Here is an 11,357-nt window from a genome sequence, read left to right on the forward strand (position 1 = left end):
TCTATACATCACTTCCTTCTATTGTCTATAAATTTGTTCTGACCACAAGGCATCCCTGAAGTCTCTCTGAACCTACTGTGATTCTGGAGGCTGCCTGATTTGTGGATTTTTTTTTTCTGTTGATTAAATCCTGTTAATGTGTCCAAAATTTTCTTTTAACATCCTGTAAACCTCTTCATCAAAAAGAATTTTAGAAAAGGGTATGAAAGTTCCTTCAAGCCTCTGCCATATTTGATAAGCAATCTCATAATATGGATGGAGCCCCTGAGCCTTCTGAGTTAGGCTGTCATGTTGACATTACCAGAAGGGCACATCGCAGTTGTCATCTTTCTTGAAATTTCAGGGGCAGGTTTACTTGTTAAGCACTCACTCTTTAAAAGATGTTTCCCCTGTGATTTCTGTTATCCTGTACTCTTTTGGTTTTCTTACCTCTTTGGCCATCCGTTCTCATTACTTTGTGGATCATCATCTTGCACCTGTTCTTTATGTCTTGAAGTAGCTCAGGTCTCTGGCTTTGAAAATTCTAAAAATCATCCAGAGAGGATGCAGCATTATCTTTGTATGTACATTCTAGCCCTTTTACTTGGACTCCAGACCTGTTATTTCAAAATATTTTGGCTATCTGACATCTGCATTTAGACTTGTCTCTGGTATCTAGAACTCAATTTCTGTAAAACTGAACTCATACTCTTCCTTGTTCTACCTAAGAAAAAAATAAATAAGAAAAAAAGGAAAAAAAAAATAAAACAATCACCATTACAGCAACAACTCAATGAAATATTTCATAACATGTTGAGGACCTTGGATTTTTGCCATCAGGAGACAGTGTACAATGGACAGATCCTATTATGCAGGAGGAATGGGAAGGATCTTCATATTTACATTTTGAAGTGATTACTTTGCTGATTTTCAATAGTTTTGAAGAAAAGATGACTGTTGGCAGAGAGACCATCTGAGATATGTTTTACATGTTTGAGGTAAAACACAATGAAGATGTGAAGAGAGGTATTAAAATAGGGACAGAGAGGAGAGCATGAATTTGAGAGATATTTAAAAGATAAATCAATAGAACTTGATAACTGACTAGATTTAAGGACTAAGGAAGAGATACGCTTTTATCACCTAGGAAAAGGATGTTGTGACCAGGTGAAATAGAGAATACAAAATAAGTAAGTCTAAAAATAAAGGGGTAAAATAGGTGTTTTTCTCTTTCTCTCTCCTTTCTTTCCTCTGTCTTTCTTCTTATTTCTTTTCTTCCTTTTTTCTATTTATTTTTATTTTTTTCTTTTTTTTTAATGTTTGAAATACCTGTACGAAATGCTAAGAAAGTAGCTGAAATTTCCAGTATATTAGTCTGGATGTCAGAGAAAAGATGATCTCAGCTCGAAAAGCAGTTCCAGGAGTAATGGGTATATAGAGGACAGTGGAATTATGCCATAATTAGCTCACAAAGGGAAGGAAACTGTGCCAAGTGGGAAAAACAGCAGCCAAAGACAGAACTCTGAGGACTACAGCACTCACAGAGTGGTTAATGAAGAAAAAGCTGTTAAAGCCTGAGATTCAGGTAACTTAAGCATCTGTTCCAAACCTTGTACATAATTATGGGAAAAGGAACAGAGAGAGCATGAATTTAGATTCTCACACAAGTTCTCTTTCCACGGAACACTAATTTGTCCTCATTCTGTTTTAACAGAATGTAGGTTAAATTGTAGCATAGGGGACTTCAGAAATTTCAGCTATGTCTACACTAATATTTTACCATCATTTATCAAGTACCTAATGGATAATTCAGTTTCCACACTATAAGAAACTACTCTAAAACTTAGCCACTTGGGATAATAATATGGATTGATTTTCACAAATGTGTAGGGCAGTTGGGGATTTCTTCAACTGTAAGCTGGTTTGGCTGAAGCTGGATGGTTTCACTAGCACTCTGATGATTGGTTCAAGACCAACTAAGGTGATGAGAAGACTAGGCTACGTGTCTTTTATCCTCTGCCAGGTTAGCCGAGACCCACTCACATGGTAGTGGTCAGAGTTCCTGGGCCCCAGCATGCAAGTACATTGCAAGTCTGTGCTTGCATCAAGTTTGCTGTCATCCCATTAGCTAAAACCAGAGTTAGACTGGGAGGGACCAAACCACGTGTGTAGGCAGAGAGAGAAGCATCATGTCAGACACTTTTGCTATCTACCACAAGTATCCAGATTTGCAATTACTGCCCATCTTTGACAGACTGGATGAAGAAAGTGTGGCACATACACACCATGGAATACTATACAGCCATTAAAAAGAATGAGTTCATGTCCTTTACAGGGACATGGATGAAGCTGGAAACCATCATTCTCAGCAAACTAACACAGGAACAGAAAACCAAAAACCGCATGTTCTCACTCATAAGTGGGAATTGAACAATGAGAACACACGGACACAGGGAGGGGAACATCACATACTGGGGCCCGTTGGGGGATGGCGGGCGGACAAGGAGAGGGAGAGCATTAGGACAAATATGTAATGTATGCAGGGCTTAAAACCTAGATGATGCATGTATCCCGGAACTTAAAGTAAAATTAAAACAACAAAAACAAAACCACATCATTTATGTGACTCTTTCAGGCCTGACTATAGATTTTGTCTTTCCATGTGAGTCTCTGAACCTTCACTAACATACATCATGCTACTCAAAGTTTCAAAGGAAAGGGGAGGTATTTATTTTTTCTAATTAAAGCATATCTTACCAACATGGAAATATTAGACTTTGGAATCTGAAACGTTTTTATAACAGAAAAAACCATTTTTCGTGTCTTTTTTCTCAACTTTTATTTTAGATTTGGGGTTACATGTGAAGGTCTGTTAAGTGGGTATACTGTGTGATGCTAAGGTTTGGGGTACGAATGACACCATCAGCCAGGTTCTGACCATAGTACCCCACAGTTAGTTTTTCAGCCACATTTTCTTTTAAGAAGAAATCGTCTAAACTATTAAGAATGGTCTATTTTATAAAAAGATAAATTCTTGGCATTTTAAATTCATAACAAGTTTAGGAAATTTGCAATCAGTCTCTGTAGTTTTCAAAGAGGTCTGAGCAGAGTTAATATTTAATAAACGTAAAAAGAAGTAATTCTTCCTGAATCGTCTAATTCAGAATGCCCACACTGGGGACGGACTGTACAAAATGTCTCCAGTACTGAAAATCCCCTATATTTTATTTTACCTACAAGTGGTGACAAACATCTTGAAAACAAATATCTTTCAAGGAAATCTGATGAAACAAAAAGTATTTTGTTCCAAATGTAAGGAATAAATCTTGTAAATTTTAAGTGGTTTCCCGAACAAGAAGCGTATGGAAAACACCAAAAACGCTTTTTTTTTTTTTCTAGGCATTTCTTCAAGAGCAGAATTTCAAGGACTTAAAAAAGTTTTGTTTTTGTTTTGTTTTACTTCTTAAACGACTAGGTCCAATATTATTTATGGTAGATATTTAGAGGTTTTTAAAGGTGTTTTGCAGATGCATTATACTGGCCTCACTGGCTATGCGATGCATGCTGAAGGATGTTATTCAACTGTTTATACACATAAAAAATCGCTCTAAATTTGTGAAAATATTTCTGTCTTTTAGTTGTGATTAGTTGTGAAAATATTTCTGTCTTTCAGAAACACCTTTAGTCTCCAGTAAGTCTTGTGGTGAACATCAGGATTACTCAGTGTTCTGAAGAAATAACCACACTTATTACATGAAAAAAGAAAGAACAATTCTAAAAATCCATAAATTGTAATTAGCACGTGCCACAATGATGCAAAATATGGTTTTCATCTATTTTGAATGAATAGTTGAATCTTGAGCACCCCTTTACTGAGAGGCACTTACCTTGTTGGCAAATGCCTGGGTTTAAATGCTAGATTCAACATCTCCAGTAGAGTAGCTTTAGCCTCATCTGTTATATTTTTTGAGATTCTGTCTCTTAATGCAATAGGGATATCTAAGCAATAAGCATTTCTAATATTTCTAATTGTTTTCTAAATTTTCATTTCAAATACCAAAGTTAAATTATTTTATTAAAATGGTTTGTTTTTGTTTTGGGACAGAGTCTCACTCTGTCGCCCAGGCTAGAGTGCAGTGGCGCGATACTGGCTCACTGCAACCTCTGCCTCTCAGGTTCAAGCGATTCTTGTGCCTCAGCCTCCTGAGTAGCTGGGATTATAGGCGTGTGCCACCACATTCAGCTTATCTAAGTGATTTTGGAAAGGAAGTCAGTTTGCTGTATCTATATTCATATGCAATTTCAAATTGCATATGAAAATATGTGCAGAAAGTGGATATCCAAGTAGAACCACTGTAGACATCACATATTTCAAGTGGACAAAAATCCAGGAAAAAGACATATGGCATCACTTTTTTGTGATAATGTCTGTAATGGAAAGATCAAATGTTATATACATAGCTTGTTTAGTCTTGAGACTAATATTATAAACCAATTAACTGTCAATCAAAGGAGTTTTAATGAATAGACATACAAATTAGATGCTCTGCTGTAGACATTCTTACAACATCAGTAGTTTATAAATGGATCAAGAAATGCCAAGGCAGTCGAATCACAAGGTCAAGAGATCGAGACAATCCTGGCCAATGCGATGAAACTCTGTCTCTACCAAAAATACAAAAATTAGCTGGGCATGGTGGTGCATGCTTGTAATCCCAGCTACTCAGGAGGCTGAGGCAGGCGAATTGCTTGAACCCGGGAGAGAGAGGTTGCAGTGAGCAGAGATGGTGCCACCGCACTCCAGCCTGGTGACAGAACAAGACTCCGTCTCAAAAACAAAAACAAAAATAAAAAAAAAAGAAAAAGAAAAAAATGCATGTCCACTTCTCTTCCTTGTTAGTGCATGGTGCTGTTTATTCTCTCCACAAAATTGCCAACCACTTCCTAATTCATCTTTCCCTCTCCCTCTAGCCCAAATTAATGCAGTCATTGGTTCTCCACAGTACAATTACAACCATTTTTGGTTTTCTACAGCTAAATTAGATCTTGTCAATTAGTAGTTGAGTTTCTTCCATGTCTTTTTATTGCTCTAAGAAAAACAGTTAATAAATCATTAGCTCCTTGTGTGGTCTAATCCATACTAAACTCCTAATCTCTACACTGTAGTAAGGCTACAGTCCTCAGCTCTAACCAGAGATTCCTTAATTTAGATTGCAGCTGTGTCAGTTACTAGATGTGAGTTGACCCTTATGTAAATTTATTAACCTCGCTGAACCTGGGTATTCATAAACGGGGCAAGCATCTACCTCACTAGAGGACAAAATGAAGCTGTGCATTTAAAACATTTCCACCAAAGCTATGTGCTCTGTGAATATGACATCTCCCACTATCAAGCCTCACCATCTGTTTTTTAGCCCCTCTACCCTTTGGCCCAGTGTCTAAGGAATGCTGTGTGCCCTCCTGGCACAGAAACTCTGTGTGTGCTGTTTCTTTCTGGGGAAACTCTTCCCTTCTGAAGAGCTTCCGAACTCTCGTTGCATCTGTAGCACCCAGCCCAAGCATTTCTTCCCCACAGAAGCTTTGATCCCTGACTCCCCCTGCACTTTATTTCCCTTATCAGAACGGCAGTTGAACAGTCATTGGTTTCATCATCTGAATAATGTCTGGCTCTCCTGAGATACTGTGGGCTCCTTGAAAGCAAGGATTACATTTGGTCACCTTTGCACCTCCAGTATCCAGCACTGTGCTTAAAAATGTGTGTTGAATGAATAAATCCATGAGTTAATTAAATGAAATCAAACAAGAACAATACTAAATGAATATGTTAACACAAACTTCAGCTTAGCATGGTCCAATGGATTCAACAGATTGAAATGAAATGTGAATGCTATTTGCATGTCTTTTCCTCCCGTCCATCACATAAAAAGGATGATAGTGATAATGACAATGATGATGGTCATACCCAGCTCTCAAACACGCCTAGTGTATACGAAGCACTAAATGCATTCTGCATATATTAACTTATTTCATATTAGATAATAGCTAAACAAATTTCAAGTTTCTTGATTGTTAATTTTATACCACTGAATTATAACCCATTTCAAAATATTAACAAATTGATTTTAGTGTATTATTATTTTGAACATGTCGACTTGTCCAGAAGTCTTGGAGAGAAAGTCTTGGAAAAAAATCATAATGCTGAGGTAAGAACTCCGAGTTCTGGGGCAGAGAACATGTACGTACTCAGGTCAGAGAATAAAATACACAAAACAATTCAGTGGGTCTTCACTATGAATAAGCTATTAACAAATGTCTAATGCTACCATTAGAATTATATCCTTAGAATTTTAGATATGAGGAATAATAAAATATTCCTTAATTATATATGTGTGTGTGTATTGCATATTCACTCTATGGCAAAGTCTTTACAAACATTTATTATATTATTCAATCCTCAAAACATCCTTACAGACTTTTTACCATCTAATTATACAAGAAGATAAATGTAGTATCAGCGAGATTTCATAACCAGCCCCAGGTCACCCATCTTGTAAAGTGATGTTTGAACTGAGTTTTCTCTGACTCTGCAACCCATGGTGTTCTAACTATACATCCGACTACACTATGCTGGAAGAATGGAAATTGCTGGGATACGGAAACAGTTTGTTATTTTCCTTCACTCTTTTCAAATCAGTCAATTTTAGATTAAGTTGTGTTATCTCTACTGAGCTACTGACTGGGCGTCCTAACAGTTCTACTCCTTCACAGCTGTGTGAGCAGAGATATATCTCTCAGACTAGATTATTTCCAAGTCTCTATTATCTTGAAAGAGATAAGTTAGAACATATTTATTATATTTGATAAATATATAAATTATATTTGAGGTATAAGTAGATACATATTTTGACACTCAACAGCATAATTCAGTTTATGGAGAGGAAAAGACAACAGAAAAAGAGAAAAACCTCATGAGCAAACACAAACAACCTTCAAATCCAAACTAAATATGGGTGGGAGACTCAATAATGATCACTGCACTGACCAAAAGGCAATCCTTAATTTTGCAAAAATATTTGCAGTGTAAATTTTTGGTCAGTTGGGGACTGGCTGCATTTTTCAAAAGCCACAAAATCATAACCATAGGAGTATTTTAAATGTCTATGATAACTACTTAGTGGTTCAGAAACTAAAACTTTTTAATTCAGACTTCCAAGGAAAATGGTTTGTTCTAAGTTTAAAAAAATCACAGAAGGTAAGCAATACAGGATTTTTTTCAATCTATCTATTTACAAAAAGAAAAAATATATAAGAAATATGCATTAAAACTTTTTAATTTATAATTTATTTTAAACTAGTATTTTCCCTTTTCTCAGTAACATACTATTAAGTTGTAGAGTGGGATAGTGCTGAGGCAGATATTTACATAATTTAATGTGCTACATGAATTCATTGGTAGAGAGAAAATTCTCCACCATTTTTATTATTCAAATAATTTGGACAAAGTATCTCTGATCAAATTGCCTAACTGAATTAGGATGTCTATATCCAACTTGCAAGATAATTTTGAAATCTACATTTCCATCTTGGCACAAGTATTTCAAAGAAAACCCTCCCTTCCATGATAACTGTATTCCTCATCTCATTGAACAGTTTACTCTACAAATTTGTTCTTCACTAAGCACAAATGAGAGACATGGCTTTGAAGACAAAGGGAAAAAATCATAATGAAATTAACAGATCAGAAAGCTAAGTCTTGTTTACAGAGAAATCTCAGTAGTTTGGAATGGAATGGAGATAACTCTCCAACTTTAGAAAGTTTTACTTACACTTGAAAGTATAAAATAACCTTCCACCACCATAAAATGCTTGCTGAGGAGGTAATTTAAATGTTAAAAACAAAATGCCTCACACTTTATTTATTTATCAACAAATTAAATAAAGGACAAGAACATCCTGACGTTCCTCTAATTTCTCCACACTTGAAAGACCCTGAGAGTAAGTGGTGAGTATAATTTAGCTCCCATCCTTTGTTGTAAAGGCAGTCATTTAAGCCATGAGACGTATTTGTTAGTTCTAAACATGAAACATAACACATTGGCTTGTTTGAGATTCTATGGTAATCATCCAGCCAGTGCCACTTAGAATCACACTTGGCTTTGAAGCCAAGAAGAGAAAAAAACACCAAAATAAGAACTGAATATAAAAGATGGGTTTGGAGCCAAGTCATCAAGAATAAATGTGAAGAAGTCATCCGAGGGCTACATGCAAACCTATAAACATTGTACATGTGCACAGTCTTATGTTCCTTGGGTTAAATAAAATAATAAACAAATGTTGGTAAAAAAGTTTCAGGTCTTGTGTTGGCAACTAACGGAAAGATAAAAGTGAAGAAACAACAACAAAAAGAATACTAAGATTTGTACAACACAACCTTTAGTTTAAAATGCTGCCTGGCTATAAAAGAACATGCAGCCTATTCTGATTTACCACCACACACTTCGTGAAACAGTTAAAGCAACAAAACAAAACAGAAAAAATGACAATGCGTATCATTTAAAAATTAAGACTGACAGCAACACCAATACAAGGAACTAAGAGGGTTTTTCATAAAATTCAAAATCTGTTGCTACGTAGAGAATTATAGGCAAGTCTAATAAAACAGACCAAATCCTCAGACTTCAAAAAAGGGAAGCAAACTCTTTTTCTCCTCTGTATATTGTCTCCTTGGTTCTGGTATCTTCCATTTATGATTAATAGTTACACTAACATTTTCCCATCATTGTTGATGTAGAGATATCACTGCTAAAAACTTTGTCATTTCAAACATAATAAAGTGCTGTCAAAAAGATATTTCTCTTAAGTTTGTTATTAACACTTGGAGTAGACATTTAAGGGTTTGGCAAATAGTTTTGCAATAGAGGAGACCTGTAAGTCACTGTAGTAACTGGCTGCCAAGTATTTGCTGCAGACCTACAGAAACATAGACCTGAATATACCTAGCAAGTTCTCCAGTCCTGCCATACCTAATGGTACTCAGTTAAATGATAATAGACAATAAATAAATAAATAAAAGTAATAGTCCATTCTGAATTAGAATACCTTTGATATTGGCTGAAATGTATTAAAAGATGAGTAGACAAGTTCTGAGACTACCACACACAACACTGCCTCCTACCGCTGCCAGGTGGGCAGGAAAATTGTTACATGCTTTAAGGGATTGATATTTGTAGCAGAGTGGAAGTAATCTGATTTCATCATCAGAAAAGCATTTGAACATTCCCAGTTTCTGCCCCTTTACCCCTCTGAAAAATAACAACACTAATACATAAAAATAACAAGATAAAGAAACGGGAAACTTTGGGCGGCGGTGGGAAAATGGGAAACTTGATGTCCCATTGGAGCTGTCAGTATGAACGAGCTAGACCAAGAAGAATAATCCAGTTAAAAAAGGGTAAGGAAACTACAACCAAACAACACTTTGAGCCAGTGAGTTCACACACACACACCACACACACACACACACAAGAATATATTTCACAGGAAGTACAACAGAGAGGTAAGAGAGACCTTCAGAGAATTAGAAGGAGCTGTTCCTTGCATAAAGATATTCAATAGAAATTTCAAGCCTAGAGAGGAAAAACTGGTTCCATGCCCATCTAATTTATGTAGGCAAAATTGTATCTTGACAGCAAATATGACTTCTGGAAAATAGAGTTAATGAGACTTTAGATTTTATCGTAGACAAACTGAAAAATTTTTTCTACTTACCTCCTTCTCTTTCCCACCGCCCATTTTGACTGCGTCTTTTCAATCAGTTTCTTTCTTTCCTTCTGCTTCTCTCTTCTTCATTCATGGATCTCTTAATAGAAAATGTAGATAATTTAGTGATCTTCAATATGTAATGCCTGGAAACCACCAGCCTAAATTCATTATTCCTCTAACCCATTTAATTTCCTTCCAGTTCTATGTGTGTCTGTTTAGCTTATAATCTTCCAATTATCATTCAATTTCCTGGTACTTTGATACTAAGAAGAGAGTGCTCTGCATATCAGACATAAAAATAGGGTCACTGGAATGTCTACCCTTCATGAATTCAAATGCTGACCTTTATCTACCCAACTATGTTTCTGAAAACTCACCTGGAAATTTTTATCACTCAAATCACTAAGGACACAAAATCCTGCCCTTGGCTGTAGTCAACTGTATTGAGAGTAGATCTATTTTAACCCGGTGCCCCGGATATTATGGTCTTTGATACTCAGGTTCTCCCTTGATGAGCAAACACAGTTTCTGCACTTATTTCAGATGTCTCTCCCTGTACTATACATTCCTGAAGAGAGGGTTTGGCATTTGCTCTCTATATGAAGTACCACAGCTTCAACAAGAGGTAGCCACAGCTTCTCTGCTCAGTTACAGCCAAATGCATATACCTGGTTCCCCTTCTCCACTTGAGCAGAGGAGCCAGTGTCTTCTGAATTTGAAACAATCTTATGTGAGTTTCATTTCAGAGAATTATATCTTTACGGTACCTAAGGATAAGCCTAGACTGTCTCCTGAGGTAAACACCTTTTTTTTTTTTTTTTTCTTTTTTTTTTTTTGAGACAGAGTCTCGCTCTGTCACCCTGGCTGGAATGCAGTGGCACGATCTCAGCTCACTGCAGCCTCTGCCTCCTGGGTTCAAGTGGTTCTCGTGCTTCAGCCTCCCAAGTAACTGGGATTATGGGCACCCGCCACCACGTCCAGCTAAATTTTGTCCTTCTCCACATGGTGGCAGGAAGGAAAAGTGCCTAGCAAAAAGGGGAAAAGCCCCTTATAAAACCATCAGATCTTGTGAGAACTCACTCATAACAACAGTAGCATGGGGGTAACCACCCCCATGATTCAATTACCTCCTACGAGGTCCCTCCCACAACACACAGGGATTATGGGAGCTACAATTCAAGATGAGATTTGGGAGGGGATACAGCCAAAATATCTCAGGAGCTCAAACAGCTCAGTAGGAAAATACTCTGGCGAACATACGGCAAACAGACATGGGAAAAGGTGCTCAACATCATTGATCATTAGAGAAATAAAAGCAAATCAAAACTGCAATGAGGTATCATCTTATTCCCATTAAAATGGCTTACATCTAAAGAACAGGCAACAACAAAGGCTGGCAAGGATGTGGGAAAAAAGTAACCCTTAGATAATGTAGGCGGGAATGTAAATTAATACAATCACTATGGAGAACAGTTTGGAAATTCCTCCAAAAAGAAAAGAAAAAACACACAAAAACTAAACTAGAGCTCCATATGATCCAGCAATCATACTGCTGGGTACATACCCAAAAGAAATCAGTACATCAAAGAGATATCTGCACTCCTACATTTGCTGCA

The 11,357-nt window shown here is 36.6% G+C and overlaps 1 long non-coding RNA gene across 1 annotated transcript in view; it reads right to left on the reverse strand.

The window, feature by feature from the left end:
- The window catches only part of LOC103243115 (uncharacterized), a 194,509-nt gene extending 184,575 nt beyond the window's left edge, over positions 1-9,934 (reverse strand). The window contains exon 1 of the long non-coding RNA XR_012088849.1: positions 9,748-9,934. This is a non-coding gene — a long non-coding RNA (uncharacterized lncRNA). The remainder of the gene's footprint in view (positions 1-9,747) is intronic.
- Between the last annotated feature and the right edge of the window lie 1,423 nt (positions 9,935-11,357).

This window comes from Chlorocebus sabaeus, chromosome 16 (assembly GCF_047675955.1).
Source record: "Chlorocebus sabaeus isolate Y175 chromosome 16, mChlSab1.0.hap1, whole genome shotgun sequence".
NCBI classification, from domain to species: domain Eukaryota; kingdom Metazoa; phylum Chordata; class Mammalia; order Primates; family Cercopithecidae; genus Chlorocebus; species Chlorocebus sabaeus.